This window comes from Lepidochelys olivacea (assembly GCF_965140295.1).
Source record: "Lepidochelys olivacea isolate rLepOli2 genome assembly, chromosome: 12".
NCBI classification, from domain to species: domain Eukaryota; kingdom Metazoa; phylum Chordata; order Testudines; family Cheloniidae; genus Lepidochelys; species Lepidochelys olivacea.
This window is the reverse complement of record NC_140422.1, coordinates 11,557,620-11,581,501: the sequence shown is the minus strand read 5'-3', so window position 1 is coordinate 11,581,501 and position 23,882 is coordinate 11,557,620.

Genomic DNA, 23,882 nt, shown 5'->3' with positions numbered 1-23,882 from the left:
CTAATTACCTGATGGGGAATTGTGAATTTTGTGATTTAAAACTTATAATTTACCTATAGAAAAATCAACTGCCAATAAGATTTTTCAGCATTTGTAGGATTCAAGAATTTAACATACGTTATTACCCTTTGCCCTGAACTTTGACATAAAATCCTGTCTGACCCAGGCAATTATGCCACAAATCTCTAAACAGGAAATGAAAAAGATTTTCTGTTTCCTCTCAATTACAGTGGTAATATAACCTCTCTCTATATCCATTTACAAACCTGAGCTAAAAATATAATAAATGCTAATAGATTGTATTTGATACATGAATCACACTTAATTCTAATGTTGTAATTTGGGCCTTATTCTCAGATCCAGCTGAGCTGTGCTTAGTGCAGAATGAAGAAAGGGTGGAACAAAGGTGATTTCATGTCACCTTTTCAATGCCAATCCTGGGGCTAGTTGTGGACTGGACCGATCCCCAGTGCAATTTAGAGCAGCCATTCTAAGAGCCAGGGATAGGCAGAACACAAGCAATGTTCCAAAGACTCTTGGTTTTGGCCAAACAATACCCTTACCGTGCTCCCTTTGCATAGAGCCAACTCTGGCCCATAATGTTTAGTGTGAAGAATTCTTTTTTGCAGTGTATTTTTGTTTTTATAAACTCATTGCTCACCTCACTTTGTGAACAGGCAAACCAGTCAGGCACAGATGCCAGACAAAACGTGTGATACTGGTTGCAAGGTTGGAACCATGTGAATTATTTGATTGTGAAATTGAAAACACTTGAAATCTGCCCTCTTTTGGAGTTTGTAAAGCTTTCATAAAGTGTAGAGTTTCCAGCATAATATTTCTGACAGGAAAAGAGTTGTTGAAATTGGGAGTACTTTCCTCTCACTAGCTGGATGTCACCAAAACCTTCAATGCAGTTTTTCCTGGTATATTTTCAAGGTTCTTTTCTATCTAAGTTCTTATACCACCTTCACAGTAGTATCGGATCACCTTCTAGTAGTGCATTAAACAATGTGAGTAACATCTGTCACCCGTGGTTTGTTCTCTCATCCTGTGCCCCGGGGGAGAATGGCAGGTTCAGTGTAGTGGTTTGTTTTAATAGGGTTTTGTTTTAAAATTTGAAGCTGAGATGTTTGCTTTTTACATATAGTTTAAGTCACATAATCCCCAATCAGGATTCCCAAATGTCTGCCTAAAGAATCCTCTCCCACAAAGTCAAATATAGAGGCAAATACTTGATCACCTCAGGGTCTATGTTATGCCACCTTAGACTCAGAGTCAAATTCAGAGGCAATATATAAGTTACATAGATTCCCATCACACTAACTCAGACTTTTAGACCTGTTTATATCCACTCCCCATGTGCTCCTTGGCACTCTGGGTTTAAGATTCTGAGCAAGTTCTTTAGCAGACCATAAAAAGTGTAAAGGTTCCTTACTTATTGCATGGCTCCATAAAAATTAGCCACAGCTTAGTCCAGTATGAATGGTAACACTATTGTGAGATAGCTAAGCATTAATGTACCCATTTTATAGATGGATATACTGAAGCAAAGAGAAATTAAGTGACTTGTCCAAGGTCACACCAGAAATCCGTGAAAGGAGTCAGAACAGAACCCAGACCTCTTAGATATAAGCTCTGTGCCTTAACTTCAAAACTCTTCTGTGAAAATCAGACCCTAAAATACTAAAATTACAATAAAAATCAACCACTAACTATTCCAGCATGTCCACTCTTCCTTAAATCTTAGCTACTGAGTTTACCTTTACGGACTTACACACCTAACTGGTGATGTTGTGCTGTACCATTTGTTGGTGATGGACATTAGTCAGAATCCTGCTATTGGATTCCAACCTATGTAGAATGGTTAGAAAATACAGCATGAGCTTTCTCATAGCATTTCACAAGAAGCTAGCAAAATCCCTACATTTCTCCCCACCCTCCGATGGCTCTCAGTGGATTGAGCTGTACACTGGTAATTCCGAGTTCAGTTTCACAGCCTAGAGGAAATGTGTATAGAGGGGAGTCCTAGTTAATACATTACAGAGTAAAAGGGGCATTTGCTAGGACACATGAGTGTAATAGAACTGCAGAGCTGGGTTTTATGAATTGGTAAACCTGTTTTCTACAGTGATAAATGATACTTTTTTTTCTTCTCAAACACAATGACTTAGCAACAAAACCAACTTGATATTCCCACTTACCACTTATTATTGTACTTTGCTGTCCATCTTTTACTGGCACACAGGCCAGAATATTTTCACACATGAGAAACAGACAAAAATCTATTCTTCAGCAGAACACAAGGGAATTGCATGGACAATTCCCATTAACACTGATGGATGTTGCATGCATTCCCCCACATATCAAGCTGGGAACAGCTTTCACCCTCTAAATATTTATAGACATAACTGTATTCAACTTTCATTCCACATACTACATTCATCTGATGCACTTTTGAAAGGGTCTTTAGTGTTTACTCACTCTCCTTACAAGAGTTTGACTCTTGACATATGACATTTGTGTGGTACAGAATGACCCAAAGTTAAAATGTGAATTATCATTAATCATTCAAAAATCAATCAAATACCAATTTTCCCATTCATAAATTCCAGAACTGTGAAGCCTTTGATGTGGAAGGAAGAGCCATGAACAATTGTTTATTAACAAGGGTATAAGTATTAACACATCACATGGCCTAAAATATTTTTGTCACATGACATTGTTTTAAACATTACAGAAAAAATATTCTACAGTTGTATTTTACTTTACTTTATTTTCAAGAACTGCACAAACCACCCAGTGAATATATGTGAGCCATGTATATGCATACACTTATATTAGTGTGCATGCATCTCTGACTTGGGCACATGCATGAGGATTTTTGCACGTGCAAATCTGAGTACACACAGAAGTGCGTATCGGCTTATAGAGAAGCAATTAAAAAAGAACAAGCAACCATCAACAAAAACCCAGGCTTTTGTTTATTCCCAGCTTTAAACTGAATCTGTTTTTAGGAGGGGTATTGGGGCGGAATTTTCAAATTAAATTTAATTCACATAATAATAATTAATACAACCTAGCTCTGGTAAAACACGTTTCACCCATAGATAGCAAATCATTTTGTGAAGGTGGTAACAAGTATTGTTATTCCTCTTTTGCAAATAGGGAGACTGGGACACAGAAAGGCAAAGTGAACTTTTAAGGATGACCAACAGCCCAGTGGCAGAACAGGAAATAGAATCACTGTTTCCTGAGTTCCAGACCAATGCCTATCCACTAGGCTACAAGACCTATCACAAACCTACTCTAAGCAAATGCAAAATTATGTTGAGTTAATCTATCATTGTCTCAAGCCCTTCTTGTTCAGAATTATCCCGATGAAAATGGCTGATATGTTTATTTATGATCGGCACAGCTGGTAGCACCAAATATTAAGGTTGCCCAACACTTTCCATTACAAGACCCTGTTTTCAGTTACTTATAACTACCACATTTTGACCATTTGGGCTGAAGTTTTCCTTAGTGGGTGTCTGCCTCAGGTTGATTTTTTTATTTTGAAAGTTTCACCCAAAACAGTTTTGCCATTTCCAAGAACAAGGTTAAGGGAAAATATGTTGTTCCATCCATATTTAAAAAAAATACTTATGACTGTTTTGTTGAGAAGCTCTGAGTGTTCACTCAGGGATTTGCACTAGTTTATCTAAACCCAGTGCAAGTTTATAATTAATTTATAAAAAATAATGAAGTGCTAACTGTTAATAATTTGGATGCCCCTGTCTTCCAGTGCCTGTTTAATAAGGTAATTTCTTTTGTCTACCTATCATCCACCCCTTATTAATACAACCTCCTTCTACTCCTGGCTGGTTCACACAACATGACTTCTTCTGTGGAAGAATTATACCAGGATCAAAACAGACTCTTGTGAGAGCCCCGCCCATGAATGGAACACCATCATACAATTCCAGAATTTGGCCCTGAATGCCCCAAAATTCAAGATGTTTGGGGTTTGGGTCATATAACCCTTTTCCCCCTTTATAGAAAGTCCTGTAGAATTGATTTGAAGATGAAGCCAAAAGGGACTTAGAGAAATTACTCTAAAAATCTATAGGGTTTTTAGCAGTCCTATGTAATTCTATAGAAAGCTTATACTTTTCTAGCAGATTTGTCAACCATCTGATAGAATTTTAATAGAAAAGTTATTTTCAGTGCTATGGGACTTTTCCCATAAGGAATTTCTCTCTCTAGGCTCATGCTTTGGGAGGAATGGAATACAAAGCAATGTTGCTGCACAGAAAATCCCCTCGCAAGAGATGCCGCAAAAACAATACAAAAAGAAATGAAGACCATAAGAAGAAAGCTTGATAAGTGGCTCCCAGGTGGAAAGGAGTGAGCGAATGCAGAATTTTCTGCTTTTAGAGGGAAAAATGTTGCTTATCTTTTCTGATAACCAGAAAACAACTGTTTTACTCTTTCTTTCAATTGACTTCCTTTCTTCTAGGAATCCTTTCTTTGTTTTCTACCTGGATTTGGAGCCAATTTATTCTTTATTATTTGCAGAGTGCTGTTGTGGGACTTGGGGGATGTGGGATCTTCTAGCACTAAGCTGTGCAATGTTGGGGATTTTGGCTGCTTGCCCTGGTTAACGCAAAGAACTAGGACTTTTTTTTTTTTAAAGAAACAAAGCAAAACCCCAAAGTAGAACTGTACCTTTTTCTGAGATGTAAGCTGTATCGTGACCTATTTCTCTATGCCTCTGCGTCACTCATTTATAGGTTGGGTAAGTAATAAGCACAATGACCTATAAAAACAGCAGAAGAAAGGGAAAAAAATTGCATATACCCAAGATCTTTGAGGACAGGTAATTTAACAGGATTTATGGATCAAAGAAAAATAGGCCAGGAGAGTTATGCACATTTCCAATTACTTCTTTGAAACGTTTGCATGTAAATGAAGAAACCTTTAGAAAGATTTAGAAGATGAGAGACAGCCCTGGAGAAGTCTCTTTGCACCTGCTATGAGCAGGACACAACCGAGTTATGGGATGAGTTAAAACCCCTGTTGAGGCTGGCAAACCCACCATTCAGTTAACATAACTGTAAGCATAAGCCTCACTTAAGACAGAAGGTGTGTGAACCCAGCCAGGAAAATTTGGCAGAATATTGTATTCAATGTGAGTGCCTGTTTGTGGGAAGGGAGAACTCTCAGAAATTGAGATCAGACAAGAACAGAGGGCATGAGGGAGGCAGCTAAAAGCATATGACTGAAGAAGCATGGAAAAAGAACCTGGGAAGAGGTCTGTGTGTCAGGCTGAAAAGAGTGCTCTTGGCGCTCTGAGCAGAAGAACCTGCTGCCTGCTATTTGATTCCTTCAGAGACACAACACTTTGTACCTTCTTTGTATGTGAACAATATTACACCAGAGAAATATCTGACTACGGCTGATTTTTAATCCCAACTGGAACACCCACAGGGTCCCCAAACTTTGGGATCAAAAATGGGCAACAGACTCAAAGGAGATGTTTCTAATGAACGAAGCTGGACGCTAACACGCTTCGTTGGTATAATGAAAACAACCATTCTGGAGCTGTTTATACAGACCCTTCCAAGACAGATCTAGATGCTGGTGTGACAGCACTATACTGAGATGGAAGAGAGGGATAGTACCTTGACAGAGTATTCTCTCTGTCTCTGAGAAAGGAAACCCTGGGGATAATCTGAAGCCTCGCTCACAGAACTCTCTTAGAAAGAATAAGTGCAAGCTAAAGAACAGATACAAGATTAAAAGGAAGAAAGAGGCCATGGGTTTGAAGTTACATTGCAGGGGAAATCGGCACCTAGACACCATCTAACCATAAAATAGCATACAGACACAGCTGTATCAAGAGGTAGTTCTCAAGACCTGCAATACCATAAGACTAAGGAAATAGGGATTACAAGTGTTTATGTCAACTTGCATATAAAAATAAAACAATCATTGCTTAGTGAGGCATGGATAATGCATGTTTACAGCAAACGAAAGGTAAATCCAAACTCCATGTTTACCAAGCTATTGTATAGGTACAGAGAATAGCAACAAAAATGATTAGGGCGGATGGAACATCTTCCGTATGAGGAGAGACTAAAAAGACTGGGACTGTTCCGACTGGAAAAGAAATGGCTGAGGGGGATATGACAGAGGTCTATAAAATTATGAATGGTGTAGAAAAAGTATATCAAGAGGTGTTATTTGCCCCTTTATACAACACACAAACCAGGGATCACACAATGAAATTAATAGACAGCAGGTTTAAAACAAACATAAGGAAGTATTTTTTCCACACAGCACACAGTCAACCTGTGGAACTCATTGCTAGGGGATGCTGTGAAGGCCAAAGTATAACTGGGTTCAAAAACAAATTCGATAAATTGTTGGAGGATAGGTCCATTAATGGCTATTAGCCAGGATTGTCAGGGATGTAACCCCATCCTCTGGGCGTCCTAAACCTCTGTAGAAGCTAGAACTTGATAAATTGCCCTATTCTGTTTACTGCCTTTGAAGCATCTGGTGCTGGCCACTGTTGGAAGACAGGATACTGGGCTAGATGTACCACCTGACCCAATATGGTCATTCTTGTGTTTTTACTGAAAGGTGACTTGAGTAGTGTATTAGGACCTTTACAGGGAGCATATATCAGATACTAAAGGTCTCTAATATAATTGTGAAAAGCATAACAATAGCCAGTGACTGGAAGTTAACACCAGGCAAACTGAAGTGACGGAAAAGGCACAAATTTCTAAAAGAGAGGGCTATTAACTATTGGAACAAATTTTCCAGGGAAGTGGCAATTTCTCCATCTCTTGATCTCAAGACTGGATGCCTTTCTAGAAGATATTCTTTTGTCAAAAACAAGTACATTTGTAGCTGGATGAAATGCTATGGTCTGTGTTATGCAGGAGGTAACATTAGATGATCTAATAGTCTCTTCTGGTCTTAAAAATCTATGGAGAACAATATTATTGGTTCCGCTTTGAAAATACAGACTTTCTTCAACCATGTCTCCATCTTTCTGGGAGATATTTTTCACTTAAGGAACCTTTCAAAGTATGTTACAAACATAATTTAGGACTCTGCGCTAGAGCTGGTTGCGAATTTTTCAATAAAACAGATTTTCATCAGCAAAAGGTTGGCTTTGATGATACTTCCCTTGGGAAGGTTCGTCACATCCAGGATGGAATTTCTCGTCAAAACCACAGACACACGCACTTCAGAGTAGCCAAGAGGGTCCGAGCATTCCACTTGCAGCTGGGAAACTTGGGTTCAAGTCGCTGCTCCAAACAGATGACAGGGACTTGAACCTAGGCTTCCCACATCCAAGGCGAGTACCCTGACCACCAGGCTATTGGCTATTCTGGGAGGAGTCACCTCCTTGTTTTTTCCAAATAAATACATGAAAGATCAGTTTCAGAACAGGAAAATTTTAGTGGGACAGAAAAAAACCTGTTTCCTACACAGCTATACTCCACAGGTAAGGATTATTATTGTGGGAGAATACAGCAAAATATTTATTGCAAATATTTACTTGAACTGTGTTCAGTTAGGTTCATGCCCCTTTTGTGTGCACATTTTTCCAGGATACTAGTAAGTGAGACTGCTGGCACATTTGTGGAAAAAGTCAACCTGAAACACATAAAGGAGACAACCTGAGGAAATAAAGTTTTGAATTCATATTCTGGAGCACCAGCCCTGGTGCTACAGTCATCCATTCAGAGAACAGAAATGATTTACATTGTTTACTGCTCAAACAATAGCCTGTTAAAAATATCCCTGGCTATAGTAGAGATGGTACATATTGACATGGGCTGTGGCCAGTTTTCAGTCATAGTAAAGACAGGCCTGACCCCATTTAAAAATGATTACTTAAGAATCTGGTCATATTTTAAGTGTCTATGAAATTATGCAAATGGAATTCATACCAGAAAATCAGATTGCTAGATAATTGACCATTCATCTTTGATAAAAGTTTTTAAAAATTAAAGCAATCACAAATCAGCTTAGCGTACAGTCTCTTGGGCCTTATTTTGGTCCAGAAAGTCTGTACGCTAAGCTGATTTCTGATTGCTTTAAGTTGCAAAAATTGCTTTTTAACCAACGCAAATCCACGGAAATCAATGAGGTTGCACCTGGTGTAACTGTGGGCAGAATTTCTGTGTGCTTCAATCACCGCATTTTTATTAAAACCCAGTATGCGTGTGGATACTTTGGGTTCTGATTTGTTCAAGCACACACTAATCTCTTCTCTAAGCCAGTCAAAATACAGCAAGTTAATAATAATTCTGTAAGAAGAATCCAATTTATTCATAAAAATACAGTACTGTTTTAAACAAACTGTTCTTTTATGGAAAAAATACTATCCCTGATTGGCTTATGAAACAGACCTTTGTCTGTTTCAGCCAATCAGAATGGAGCAGGTCAACAATAGTGCAGTTAGTTATCTGTCACTCTGCACTAACATCCATCAGACAAAATGATTGTATCTCCATCCATCATTTAGCATAACAAACATAAAATCACTGCAGTACCATGTCCCAGAATCAGTACTTCCTGGTTTGAAACTAAACACAGCTTCATCTCTAACCTTTCTTTTCCTTATGCTCAACATTTATTTTGGTAGCAGCGGGAGACCATAATCCTGCGAGAACACTCTATTTCATTAACACTCTCTCTTAATTAGCATATATAGCACTTCCTCAATGTTTATCTGAATTGAATGAGCACATGCTGTAAAACTTTTGTTCCTCTGCGACCAATGTAACAAAAGTAAATCAAAACCTAGCTAATTTAAGCAGCAAGTTAGACAGACTTTGCATACCAAGGAAAAATAGGACGCTGCTTTCTGCTTAAGGCTGCCCTGTTAAACTACAGCCTATGGTGATCTGAAACGCTCCTTAATTGTTTATTCTTTCTAGTCATGGCTCCCATTTTGCTAGGTGCTATACAGACACAAAACTAGACACAGTCCCTGCCTCAAAGAGCTTACAATCACATTAAGAAACAGGGGACAACAGATTCATAGACAGCTGGAAAGCGCAGGGAAACAAGGAGATAATGCAGGTCAGCATGACTGTCTGTGGTCTCAGCATACTGATGGCCTTGTCAAGTTTTTTTTGTAGGTTTCAGGGCAAAGGAGAGTTTTGAAGGAGAATAATGAGGTAGTTTTTCAGGAGTTTACATGAAGCTCTTCCCAACTGTTAGGAGCAGAATGGGAGAAAGGACCAAGGAACCAAAATTTAACAGGTGGGCGATGGAGGCTGACATCATGAGCTGATCAGAGGTGGGAGTCGACATCTCAATACCGAATGAGAGATCGGATGTAGCGTGGGGAGGGGCTGGGAAGAGCCTTGAAGGTGAAGACAAGTAGTTTCTGCTTGAAGCAACAGAGAAAGGGGAGCCAGTGGACGGATGCAAAGAGAGGGATGATATGGTCCAAGGAATAGGCTAGGAAATGATCTTTGCAGCAGCCTTCTGAATAGATAGGAGTGGGGCAAGACTGCATTTGTCAAGGCCACAGAAAAGGATGTTGCAATAATCAAGCCATGAGACGATGAGGGCTTGGACAAGCGTTTTAGTTGTGTGGACAGAAAGCAAAGTCGGCATCTTAGCGATACTAAGCAGAAAGAGTATGCAAGACTTAGACACAGTCAGTCTCACGTGAGGCTGTGTCTACACTACGGATCTTACAACAGCACGGCTGTACCACTTCAGCTGCACCACTGTAAGGTCTCCCGTGTAGCCGCTCTATGCCAATGGGAGGGAGCTTTCCCACTGGCATAATTAAACCACCTCCAATGAGCGACGATAGCTATGCTGGTGGAAGACGCTCTCCTGCAGGTATAGCACTGGCCGCAGTGGTGCCTCTGGCGGTGAAACTGATGTTGGTCACGGGTGTGTTTTTTCACACCCCTGACAGACAAAAGTGCTAGTGCAGATAAAGCCTTAGTGAGAGGTCAGAGTTGAAGATGACACTCAGGTTATGGAGTCCTAAGGGTATTTTGACATTACAATAGGGAGGTACGACTGCAGCATGCATAGACATACCTGAAGCTAGCTTTAATCAAAGCTGGCTCGACTAACAACAGTAAGAACGTTGCAGCTGCTACTCAATGATGTATCCAAGGTCCGGGAAGGGGATGGGGATGGGCGCTAGCCCATTCAGCAATCACACATGGCTATCAGGATGGTGTCCCTAGCCTGTGCTTGACAGAAGCTGGGAATGGGCAACAGGGAATGGATCACTTGATGATTACCTCTTCTGTTCATTCCTTCTGGGGCACCTGGCATTGGCCACTGTCGGACGACAGGATACTGGGCGAGATGGACCTTTTCTCTGATGCAGTATGGCAATTCTTATGTTCTTACATGCTGTAATGACACCTCCTGATTGCAGTACAGATATAACCTCAATGCGATTGAGGATGATAGTGTATTACACAGCTTGATTTTCATAAGGCTAGGATCCTAGGATATTATTCAAACATGTGTGTGCAATTGTGCACCTCATATATATGTGCAAATACCATGTGGCTATTTGTGTACATAAATGGCAAGACAAATGGTAACTAGAAAGTGCGGAGGCCTGGTTTTCCTATGCATTCACTATAACGGAGCATACAAGCAGGCATGTGCATAGCACTCTGACCAATCTTTTTAAAAAGAAAAAAAAAAAAACTGGCCTTCAGTTGCACAAAAGAAAAAAAGTCCTCACTGAGGATAATTAACCATGGGATCAGATTACCAAGAATGTGGTAAATTCTCCATCACTTGAAATCTTTACATCAGAACTGAATGCCTTTCTAAAAGGGGTTCTCTAATTCAACTACTAGTTAATGGAGGCAGAAGTCACTGGATAAAATTCATGCTGGAGTGACACAGGAGCCCAGCCTAGATGACCACTGTGGTTTCTTCTTATCTAATAATTCGTGAAAAATATTTTGCTGTTATGCTGAACTTCTTTAAATTAAAATACAACATTTTAACCTCAGTAGATTATTCAATATTCATAAAACTGTTTATGAAACTACCATTGCATTAAAGTCAAAAATACATTTTAAAAGGAAAATACACCGGCATTTACGGACAAACTATATCCAGATAGCTCAGATTTGTGCAGAAGGAGTTACAACTCCTTCCATCACACAGTGTAATGAAAGCCAATGTTTTCCGCAGTCAGATTCACAACAAAACACCATTCCGTTTAGACATATATTTTCTAAATGAAAACGGTCTCCAAAATACTTTCTGTAAGTCATGAAAACACACACAGTTTCTCATGTTTATTGTGAACAATGGCACCTCTATCCTTCCTTATGCTTCAGGTTATTTTGCACAGCTCTGGTGTGCGAACCGCCAGAAAGAGGTCCGAACCATCCTCTGTCCACAGGATTATCTTTGTGTAAGGAGAATCTCCTATGTGACAAAGTAGATGTCGTGGCTGTACGCCTAGCTCCTAGCACATGGGGTGGTGTCTATGGGAAAAGGAATGTGGTTAGAGTATTCTAGTAATCCCTGGCTACTGGAAAGGACTCTTGGGATTGGGCAGGCAGGCAAAATTTAGGACTTGTCTATACGACATGGGAAAGTGCTCCAGAGGGGTATGATTTGTGATGTGCTCTACTGAGTAGCACTCTAACGGCCCCTGGGCACTCTAAAAGGTACCTAGTTTGTGTCATTTGTGAGTGGGATATGAGGCCATATTGCTCGTTCATAATGAAAAATTGGACTGGCTGTATTCCTAAATGTGCCTGGCTCTCAAGCAACACCATTCATTGGCTGCTTGTGCTGTAAGTCACGTTTGTTTGGAGACACACAGCATGTCAAGGCCCTCAGTCATGACTGTGTTGAGGAAAAGCACCATTTGAGGAATTATGACACTAGTATTGACCAAAGGCAGGAAACAGACACATTCACCTGGAAACACAAAAGCACATTGTCACTAAATGGTGTGATCATTCTTTTGATCATTTCTTCCCTCTCTTTCTCTTGTGCTAAATCACTTTTCAATCAAAATATTTTCAGCTTTATGTACTAGTGCATCCCAGGAAGGTGACTAATTATTTCATTCCCTATAGATTTTAGTGATTGATATTAGTGCTTAGATACTATGTTGATGGGGGAAAAAGAAACTCCTGGAATAGATTAGCAGGTACACAAGTATACAGGGTGATGGGCAAACTTCAAGAGGTTGATCAGGGTTCAGGCTGACTGCTGGTCCACATGTCTATTAGGGAAGTGAAGGATTCACACAGATCCTCAAGTGAGCCAAAATGAGCAGCTGTAAATCAAATGCCAGCATAGTATAGCATTAAATAAGATGGCCCAGGTGGTGAACATAACAGGATGTCGAAAGGAGTCAGTCAGGGAACAGGAAAAACTCATCAAGCCCCGCAGCAAGCAGGAGAATATCTTCAGTAACAGAAGCAAAACGGACCTGTTTCCTACTAGGGTACCATCTTCACTAAGGATCCCTGTGAGCTGCACACTGCACAGGGTGACCGGAGTGAAGAGGATATTCCAAAACAATGAACTCTGGCAGGAGCCTCTCCTTGGCCTTGTTTCACTTCTGTAAATATACAATCAAAGCCTCACTAAATCTAGCCTCAGAGGTGCAAACTGCACACCTCCAACCCCACCCCCCGAAATGGCTAGCGCCTGAAGCCTAGGGAGTGTGGGGAGATCACAGAGTGTGAATCTTGAGAGTGGTTGCTAGGGTCACCCTAGATTTTTCTGCCTAACTCAGAGAGAGCACATACTATGCAGCCACTCCATCTGAGAACACATGTCAAAATGGTGTCTCAAATGGCATCCTTGAAGTCACAGTGCAGCCTCTGCCAATTAGGAAGCAATATAGGGTGACCATATATCCCATTTTGGCCAGGACAGTCCCTTTTTAAAGGGCTGTCCTGACTTTTTTTGGCAAAACTGGGCATTTGTCCCATTTGGTCTTGCCAACTGATGATAATCAGTTGGCAAGAGCAAATGGGACAAATGCCCAGCTTTGGAAAAAAAGTGGGGTGCGAACCCATAGTGAGGCGTAGAGGAATGTGCAGGGGGTGACACCAGCCCCGTGTGAGGGGAGGGAGGGCTTGGGTGAGCAGCTTGGGACGGGCGAGCCCCCACACGGGCTGGAAGATAGGGGGACGAGCAGCTTGGGCTGGCCCCACATGGGCTGAGTGAGGGGGTCAGCGGCACGGGCCGGCTTCACGTGGGCATGGGGGGCGAGTGGCTTGGGCCATCCCTGCATGGGAGGGAGGTTTGGGCCAGCCCCCGCATGCAGGGTGGGGGCCACAGGGCTCAGGCCAGCCCCCTGCAGAGGGGCAGAGCGGGGCCTCAGGATAGCCCCAGGCGGTATCCTGTTTTCCCTTTTGGGAAATATGGTCACCCCTAGCAAGAAGAAACACTGTGCACCTCCATCTTTTCTCTGGATGTCCATCACGGGCAATCCCAGTTTAAGGCTCAATACTCAGTCCAAGAAAAGCTATCCTCCTATTTCCAGACATGCAGATAATGCAGAAGTAGTTTTGCCCAACTTGAATGCGAACTCAAGGCTGCTCTAATTCACACTCAGCTACCTACAGCCTCCAGGGTTGTTTTAGCTATTGGAAATCAGCTGAAGCAGAGGCCAACCAGCTATGCCCCTGATTGCTTAGATGTACTCCCTGCACCTATGAGTGACTACATCAACCCTGCATCACCTGACAGTTCCCAGTTGAGGGAGGAACCTTCCATGACTGCTTTTTAACTGACAGATGAGTGCAAAACAGCTGTTGTGAGGGTAAGTTGTGGGTGGATAGATAACGTAGATAGCTAGAAAATCATTCCTCACTTAAAAACTAGATTTAGTCTAAATATTTCAAATTCTCATGAAAAATCTGCACCATCTTCTAGTGAAGATGCTCGACTGGCCGCGAACACCTGAAGTCACAGACAGGCACATGCATTTGCAAGCACTATATGGCTCTGCAAGATAAAAACCTCCTCCCCAAACACTGGTGTGTGCATCATAATAGGAAACCTAAACAGAAAAGGATGAAAACATGGTTCAATAATTAAAAAAATAAAATAAAACATTGATTATACATCCACAGGAAAAGCTTCCCAATATCCACTCAAATCAACTTGAAAATGAAGGGGTTAAATACTGACTGTAGCTGTTTGAAAAGAAGCAGCAGCTAGGTTGTTGGCAGTAAATATATTATTTTTATTCGGTTTGTATGATGCCAAGCCTTTTCTTCCCCCCTCTGAGCAGCATTTAGATAAATGCCAACGTTTTAACAATGAAGTGGCCCCAACATTATTAATCCATTCGGTATTCACTGCAACAGCATTAATCATCGCAAACCGCAGCAGGGTTACTACACGTGTAATGCGTACTTTCCTAGGAATTTCACTGTAAAGCCCCTGACATTACTAACAATGTAAACACAATAAGACATTACAGCTAAGCAAAACAATAATAAACACACAACTTAATAAATCATTATTCTGCCCACAAGTATGCTAAAAAAATAAACTCATTTCAAAACTGGGAGAGGAAAAAAACAACATGCAGTAAGTGACATCAGCAAGTCTGAGGCTTTTGGTTGCAACAAAGAAACAAAACAGCATGCTAATATGACATTTACAAATAATACCTAACCGCAGCCTAATTAACTTATTGTGTGCTTACTAAACTAGCATACATATTATATTAGAAGAAAAACAACTTATTTGTTCTGTTGCTAAGAAACTTAAGACATTTGCATATTTAACAAATTGTTAGAGTGTTTTTAAACCAGAAACCATCACTATTTATAAAAGACAAATTTAAAACATGAGATCAAAGACACAACATTAATTTTTTCTTTTGTCAACTGTCTTTGTTGAATGGCTCAAAGAAGCTGTTTTATAGCTGGCTGATACATAATGAAACATCTGGTATTATTCTGAATTACAGTGGAACCCAGTAATAGTCAAGTTGCCCCAGCCCCTCATTTGTCTTACACCAGTCCATGTATTATGGGCCAAATCTTTAAGTACCCTTGGAAGTCAGTGGAAGCATTGCTTCAATAAGGACTTCAGCATCTGACCCTATAATAGGAATTTCACTGTGGGAGGGACTTACTTTTCAAAAGGCTACAGATTTCAGTCCTTGGTAGTTGACCCCCTGCAGCTGTGCAGGGAAAGGTGAGGGACGGACCCCTCTCCCCCAGCCCAGCATGCACAGAGGAATCCCCAGTTAGCCAAGACCAAGTATAACTGGCCCTATACCATTGTCTCATCTCCACAGCACCTGGTAGAAGTGGTAAGAAGGTGGGATAGCACCAGAGCTCTTTATTCTCATGATCCATGGCTGTAGAATGGATCCTTGGGAGCTGTTAAACCCAGTTGTAATTTAGAGCAGTGCTGAGGCTGCTCTAGATTTCATGGAGGGCTGGGTCAACTCCCAGCAACCTAGAGATGAGAGGAGTACAGAGGTGGTTAAAACAATTCACTCCCCTGATGACTGCTCCAAGTGGGACTCTGTAAGAGCTGAGGATCTGGACCAATACACTTAAGTTCAGTTTAACTTCATTATGAGTGACATTGCAAGACATAGGAATCTTTCAGAAAGTCGGAATCCAGCCCAAGGGAAAGGCATATAAATGATGACAGGCAAAACATAGGAGGGAAATTAGGAGGGAATCTGAAGTCCCAGTAGCCCAACACAAACAAGCTATTCTTTACATATAGCAAAGGCAGGAAATAGGACAGTGAGTGAGTCTGCTGGATTACCTGTGAAAGCACAGGGCAATCAGAGAGAATGAGGACATTGCAGGGAAGTTAAACAACTTCTTCGCATCAGTCTTCCCCAGACACCGTTCAATACCCACCCCAGACCTGCTCTTTCGAGGTAAGAAAGATGACAGGTGGTACAAAAACAAATTCAAACCCAGACCAAGGCGTTCACTGGGACAGGACAGTATTCATGGGGGAAAAAAAAATAAAAAGGTTAACAAGCTCTTAAGAAGGAAGTGGTGGAGCTAACAGAACTACGCAATCGCTCTTTAACATCTGCGAATGATATTTATTGAGACTGAACATTTTAAAGAAACCACATCCAGGCACATCTTTGAGTGCCGTGACAATTAAAACCACCACCCAGCAGTGCCACCAGGCAGAGCAAACACTAACAAAAAATAAATTAATTCTGCTAGGCAGCAGCCTCAGATAGTTCAAGAGCGATACTCTACTTCAGCCAGCCAATACTCAAAACCTCCAGGCTCTCCATAACAGCCTCTCACTCCCAAGTCAAACCACATACTAGAGGAAAGCCTGGATAGCCCATGCTGTATCAATTGTTAAAATGGCAGTAGGTGGAGAGATCTGTGGACCTTGTGGCCTAATCCCGTGCAATGGGAATCTCACTCTAGACAAATGGGACTGGGCTCGGGCCTTACATACATATAAAGGAGCAAAACCTCGGCTGGTGTAAATCAGCGTAGCCAGTGGAGCTACACCGATATGCACCAGCTACGAATCCAGCCCAACATATCAGAGTTAGAGGCAAACTAGCAAGGCTTTGGTAAAGTGAAATTCTGCATCTCCAGCCTCATTTCATTTCTTTGAGGTCGCCAATAAATGAGTGGATGAAGTTGAATCAAACAATGTAATTTATTCAGACTTGTAAATAGCCCCAGAATATGCTGTTCGGGGAACTGAGTTGTCATGGGGCTAGAAGTGAACTTCAGCCTTGGGTTCAAAATTGAACAAAAGAAAATGAAAATTAGGAATAAATGGTCAATGTTCAATGTGAAAGGAAGTTAGTCAACGAGTGTCCCAAGTACCCGTATGAAATGTAATAATTATTAAATCACAATATATTAATTCAGATATTTAATAATACTGGTCCTATGGGGAAGATTTTTAAAAATGTGAGAATTTAGGAGCACAGTGCCCATTAAGGGGCGCAAGTCTCAGTAACACTGAATGGGACTTGGGTGCCTAAATCCCTTAGTCTTTTCAAAATCTCCTTGTTAGGCCAGTACTGTGCAATATATTTATTAATGGTTTGGAAAAAGGGTTGAACAGTCAGGTAGCAACATTTGCAGGTGACAGTTATTTAGGTCAGTCAAATCCAGAAAGGATTCGGTCATCAATGACTACTGAGATTTCAGCACTGGTGTTTGGGTTTGGATCTGATTAACCATAGCTTTTCTTATCCTTCGATCTCACATCCACTATGTACAAAGAGAAGGCTGATGAAAAGCTTTTCTGGTCAGATTCTGCAGGTCCTGGGAGATCTCTCCCTGGGAGTGGGGCGGGGGGGGGGGAAGTTGAACGGGACCATGGATTGTAATACCAGTTCTCCACCATTCCCTGCAGCATCTCACAAATCCGCTCTCGGCAGGGATTTCCCTTTTCAATGGTCTCCACCGCAGAAATGTTTCACTTCATACTGAGGGGTAGTGCTGGAAGAACGTGTTCAAGAAAAACACGTACATCCTAAAAGGCTTTGTGGGTTCAAAACATACACACACAGTTCCATGTTCTACAGTTACAGCTCTCTTTTCAAATTGTAGGCAGAGGCTGCCTACACCATGGGTAAGTAATAGTGATGCTTTAGCTCCAGCTACTCAGCTGGAGTGCTTCTGCTGGGGGAACGCAGGAAAGGGTGATGTGTGGAACACACAAGCCCCAATCTTGGCCTCAGGCGGTTGGCTGGGTTGCTTTGGTTGATTGTTAGGTATTTACCAAAAAACATCAAGGAAAGCTTGTGCGTTGGGCCGGGTTAGAGCATATGGACCTTCAGGGTTGCTGGAGGATGCTTGCTTTTCCGATTTCCTTAATGCTAGCTGCAGGGACACACCTACTGAACACAGTGGGTATTTGAAAGCAGTTTAACTTTGGGGGTTATATTAATCCTGCTTTGTTTGTTGCTCGGCTGACAGGCCTGTCCCAGTCAGGCAGGGAAACCATTTTATGACAGCCATTACCCCATTCCTCCCCATTATAGGAAGTATCTGGAACAAAAACTGAGGTTCTTCCTGGCCAACAAGAACAAACATTGTGTGTCAGCCAAGAAAAGGCCCAGCCATTATAATGTATTATGGAGCGGACTGCAGAGGATCTAACTGATAATGAGGCCCCACTGTGCGAGGCACTGCACAAACACATAGAACGAGGCCATCTTCGCCTTGAAGAGCTTACAGTCTAAACAGACAAAGAAAAATGGCAGACCAGGACAGCAAAGGGAAGCTGCTCACAACTCTCTAGTTACAATTAAACAACAATTAAAGTTTGGCAAAGTTACTGATACAGGGTTTTATAACAGGAAGTATTGGGCAACCTTCACATTAAGCAGCACTAGCAGCCCCGCCTCTAATTAGCAAAATCCCCAAATACAAAGCTCTGAGTAATGGCCCCATCCCAGCACCCAAAGGCTACAGTTTCCATTTGAAGTGGGAGGTGCCAGTTCTGGCCAGGAAGCCTTCCCTTGCAGCTCTGGGATGGAAAGGGGAATCATGTTTCCTTTGGGAGATATGTTCAAGCAATTGAGAAAGAACTCACCAACATGTGTGGGTCTCAAGAGACTCCCAAGAGATACCATAACTCAAAGGAATCCTCTACCATAATCCTCAAAGGTTCCAAAGTCATATTGTATAGAGATGGGCCAAATCAGAGTCCACTCTGGATTAGGGGCAAGAAGGCTGGATAGAATGCCTAATTCAGCACTGCATGGTTGAAAGTAAGAGGATATTTACCTCTCAGAATTACCATCTGTGCCTGTATAACCCAGCAGGCTTGCAGAGAACACACAGCCCACTAAACAAGTAAGCAGTTTCCAGGTAATCAGCAAAATAAATTTTTATTTGGTCTAACTTCATTGGAAACTTTTCTTTTGTTTGTTTTTTGGTAACATTTCAACTTTGGAGCAGTCGGCCACTTAGAACTCATTGTTGTGTGCTACTTAAGGAAGGGAGAAGATCAGTGAACCAAAGACACAGTTTGTGTTGGATGCGACACCATGTCTGACAGCTGCATACCATCATAATGGAAGTGATTTTAAACAGAAGTGAATTAGCAACTTGGAGAATAAATTAAAAAGAAAAAAAGTCCAGATGTAGAAAAAAGTTCCAGTTATTAATTTAGTTTTGGATTTTCACACAACAAAAAAATAATAATATTTTATATGTTTTTGGAAAAAACTGAAAATGGATTCATTATGAACACATCAAAATGGAAACAAGTTCTTTTTATTGCAAAAATAAGTTCTCGTTTTTCAACTAGCTTTACTTTCCACTGGCTTCTGTGTAACACACTCACTAATTAAATAGGTTTCATAATATCTTCTCATATACAAGCTTTCTGGCTCAGTGCCTTTCACTTACCTGCCAAGGAGACAGGGTTGAAGACGTGCGGTTTCTGTCTGCATACTCAAGAACAGTGGGTCCAACTTACATACAGAGTAGATAGTTCTCCAGGAGATGTGGCCTGATTGACATCTCGCTTACACATGATTTTTAAAAATGTTTTCCTGTAGTACATTTTACTCAGCCGACTTTCACCTCTACTTTATATACCTGACTATGCAAAGAAATTTCGTCAAGCAATTAATCCATGCTATTCCCTTTTCAAAAGGAATCATTTTAATTTGGAAAAATGGCTGCAGTAGTCCACATATGTGTTATGCTTCAAGACGTTTCTCCCCCAGTGAAAGGTGATGTGTTTTACAATCTATTTCAAATTCAGTCTAATGTATAACATGCATTGTTAAAATAAATAAAATGTTGTAGATCCTATTTTCTGTATGTAGACAATAGTAGCTCAGACTGAAGAGCATTCATTTTTAAAACTCACTAAATGTAATGACTTAAGTAGCCTATCGCTTTGCATGTCACTAACCCACATTATGAAATCCTTGGGTACAGAATATATATTTATGCAGTTTGCAAAGCCCTTAAATATACATTTTCTTTATTGACCATAATGGTACCATTATGATAGCATGAACCATGATGGATTACCCATCTTGTGAGCATTCAGATCTTCCAGTGAGACATTATTTACTTTTTGAAGAGGTACCACTCAGCCACAGAAAATTAAGAGCAATACCCATAAGAAACTACAATTCAGTAAATAAATAAATACTGCTCGAGAAAGCAACTTCAGGCTAAGGTTCTGTCCTTAGCTCACCCCTGTGGCTCAGTAAATCAGGGCATGTCAGATCAACCTTACACCTGGTCTGCCCAGTTTTTGTACAACTATTTCACTAAGAGATGTGGTTTTTTTTTTAACCAAAATAATTATACTAGTACAACCCCTAGTATGGTCAGAGTGATACCAGTATTAAGGTGTTTTAGCCCTGGTCTACACTTAAAACTTAGGCTGACCTAGCTAAGGTGCTCAGGCATGTGAAAAATCCACACCTCTGGGTGCTGCAGCTATGCTGACCTAAACCTTTGGTGTAGACATGGGTAGGTCAACAGAAGCATTCTCCCGTTGACCTAGCTACCTTTGCCTGGGGAGGGCCAGGATAGGGACATACTACTTCTGTCATTGCAGTGTGCTTCTAACACTATGGAGTTACAGTGGCATAGCTGTACACAGTAGCTACACTGTTGTTAACAACCCCCGTAGTGTAGATAAGCCCTTATACTGGTAGAACTTATTCACCTTCCCACGAGGGAGGCCTGGTCTACACTACAAAGTTTTGCTGCAGTAGTGATGTTGGCTAAGAGCATGGGGAAAAAATCATACCCTTACCTGACCTAGCTAAACCAGGAAAACCCCTGGGGCAGACAACTATCCCAAAAGAAAAGTGCTTCTGTCAGCGTAGCTAATGTTGTTCAGGGCGACGGTTAAGCTATGACAGCGGAAAAACTCCTTCTGCATCTACACTCAGGGGCTCTGCCAGCTCTGTAACCCCTGTAGTGTAGACAAGGTCCTTTATAGGAGTATAACTGAATCCACTTATTAACTATATCAATATAGGCAACGCAGTACAATTTGTATGTAGACCAGCTGCTTTACCGCATTGGTTGAAATACCTAGACGCATGGAGACAAAGTAAAGGCCAAATGTCAGAGATATTTCTTTGTCTTATTATGTCACAACCTATCTAGGTTTTGTTGGTTAATGGCTACTGTCACTTTGAATTGACTATCAAATTAAAGCCAGCTTCTGCATTCCTCATACAGGACCATAGCTTAGCACTAATTCTGTATCATCAGTAAAAGAAACTTAGTTTGATTGAATGTTGCTTCCATGGTACCGTATATTGTTTCCTGAGACAGACCATATTTAATCAGCTTTAAACGAAAATCAAAACCAAATGCCTCTAAGATTACAATCTAAGAGCCTGATCATCCTCCTAGAGTGAAATGACACACAGTGGAGGAAGTTCTGCCAGAGAATGCACTGAAATTGAGTGCATGTGATTGTCTCCTTAAGCAGCATGTTGTCTACCTAGTGCATAGCAAAGAACGGGCAGTCTACCAGGGCTCAGCTTATCCATAAGAAGGCGAAAGGCTTGTTGTTAGACTTGCTGTAAAGGGTCCTGTTCTCATTGCTCTACTTACCCTAGGTAGGAAGCATTATGGAAAGAGTTGATTAAGACAAGGCATGGTATGCACCACTGCACCCACTGCTGGAAAAAAGGGAAAACTGCACAGGCAAGCTCTACCGTGGAAAACCCAGGGACTCTTGTTAGTGATGGATACGATGCATCAAGAAGAGCAAGAGAAAAAGAACCTCCACAGGTTCAGGCTGATTGTGCTGTGTTAAGTATGTGTAGACTTGTGTAATGCTAACTCACAGCCTTACAGCCAGTGAAAGCACAGCTCTCCACCAGATGGGTTCAACACAACTGCATAAAATTAAAACTGTCGGGGCTGGGTTTAATTTATACTCTCCTAAGTGCCAGCACACAATGCATTTTTTATTTGGATGGAGGTGGGGAGAGGGAATGGTAAGTGGCACAGAGGAAGACAAGGCAGTTGGGTTTTCCCGAGAACACCTCCCTTTTCTAAACGTATGCTCTTATTTTGCCAGCTACAGTAGTAGTGTTAGGACTGTGCAAAACATTGACAGGGAAATTCAGAATGCTATGGAACTTTATCACATTTCAGTGCACATTCAAAACTGGAGTGTTTCGAAACATTTTTACACTGTAAGGGAAACATTTTCAGTGACAATGGGTCAGTTCTGAGGGGGAAAAAAACCCTTAAAATATTTCAGTGGTTACATGTTGCACATTTCGTAAACCAAATTCAGGGTTTCGGGAAATTTTGCATAATTCAGAACAATCTCGTGAAGGAGGTGGGTGGAAAATGTGAAATGAGAAATGTTTGGAAATATCACGTAGTATTAGCACATGCTGTTTAACGCATTTATTGCTACCCTCCTCAACACACTGCACATCACCCATTTCTACGTACACTGGATTATTCTTCTGCTCAGTTAAAATTTTTTGGCCAATTGTCCACATTTTAATCCATAGCACAGTGAAGAAGTAGATATTTTTGTAGTGTCTTGTCTTGTCTGCAAACCTATGTATATGAGAGGGAAAGATTTATGTTTAGACTTGACTAATTTTGCATACAGGCCCTCAAGATTTCCTAGTAATGAGTTTTGGTTTAAACAGCTTGCATTGCAGCACACTAAAGTCAGTGGGAATATTTTCGTTCACTTCAAATAGGCATTGGATCAGGCCCAAGGTTTAGAATAGACAGAACATTACAAATGTTTTTACATAAACATTAACTTATGCATATACTACAGTAAAAGTTAATTCTTGCTGTAAGTGGGAAAATAATTTATGATCCATTTGTAACTAATTCAAGTATTAATTTAGCCTCTTTTCCTGTTCACACAATACCCACACACAGACTGATTTCTTCAGATGTATTTTTGTATTTGACAAGTAGTTTTTTCAAACGTTTTACTCTATGGCTCGAGAAGAATATTTAAAATCTGAGCTGTTTTGCTTTGTTATGCTTGTGCAGATGAAATCACATGGCATGGTTTTTTGTTCAGAGACAGGATAAACACAAGGATTTCCTGCAAGAATTCTGGAGCGTGTTACTGTCAGATTGGGTTTCCACACATATCTGGATATTTGCAACTGGAAATTCACTTGTGAAAATTTATGCAAGTAAGTCTTGATCACTTGAGTGTTCATGGAAAAACAACAGGGTGCAAGCAGGACTGAAGCAAACTCATTAACAACTTCAGATGAATATTTATTTGCAATGAAAAATGTGTCAGTATGCCCTCAGCACTAAATCGTGCTACCTACCAGTATCCAAAGTGTACCTATATTTCCCCTAAAGATAAGACTTTAACTAGTTCAGTCTTTTGTGATGCTTACTCTGTAGTTCACTCTTTTGAAAGCCACACAGTAACAGTGAAGTAAACATAACTTTACAATAAATCAAGCATATTCAGTGGTTATTCAATCATTGCTTTAGCTCAAAGCCTTGCACATATGTATTCAGCCCAAGAGCTAGGAGTAAAAGAATGACACTTCTTGTTTGGAAAATAATGGCTGTGTTGTGTGTTTAAAAATATTTGTAATGAAAACTTCATTATAAATACATATAACTCATCATCCATCATCTATAACCATGGAATCTTGGAAATGAAAAACTGTCTGTATTTAATTCGATGGACTCACTGTGTATTGTTCCTAACCTGTAGGGTTGGGGAAGCAACAGGTTATTTTTTCCACACATGCTTGAAAATAGGCAGGTAAATTGAGGAGCATCACCATGCCTTTAAATCCTGGAAACACTTATTTTAAAACGATTCTAAATAAAATGCGACTGTTTCCCAGCAAGCTAAAGATTCCATTGTTCAGTCCAATTAGCATGACTTGGTGGTCTGTTTGT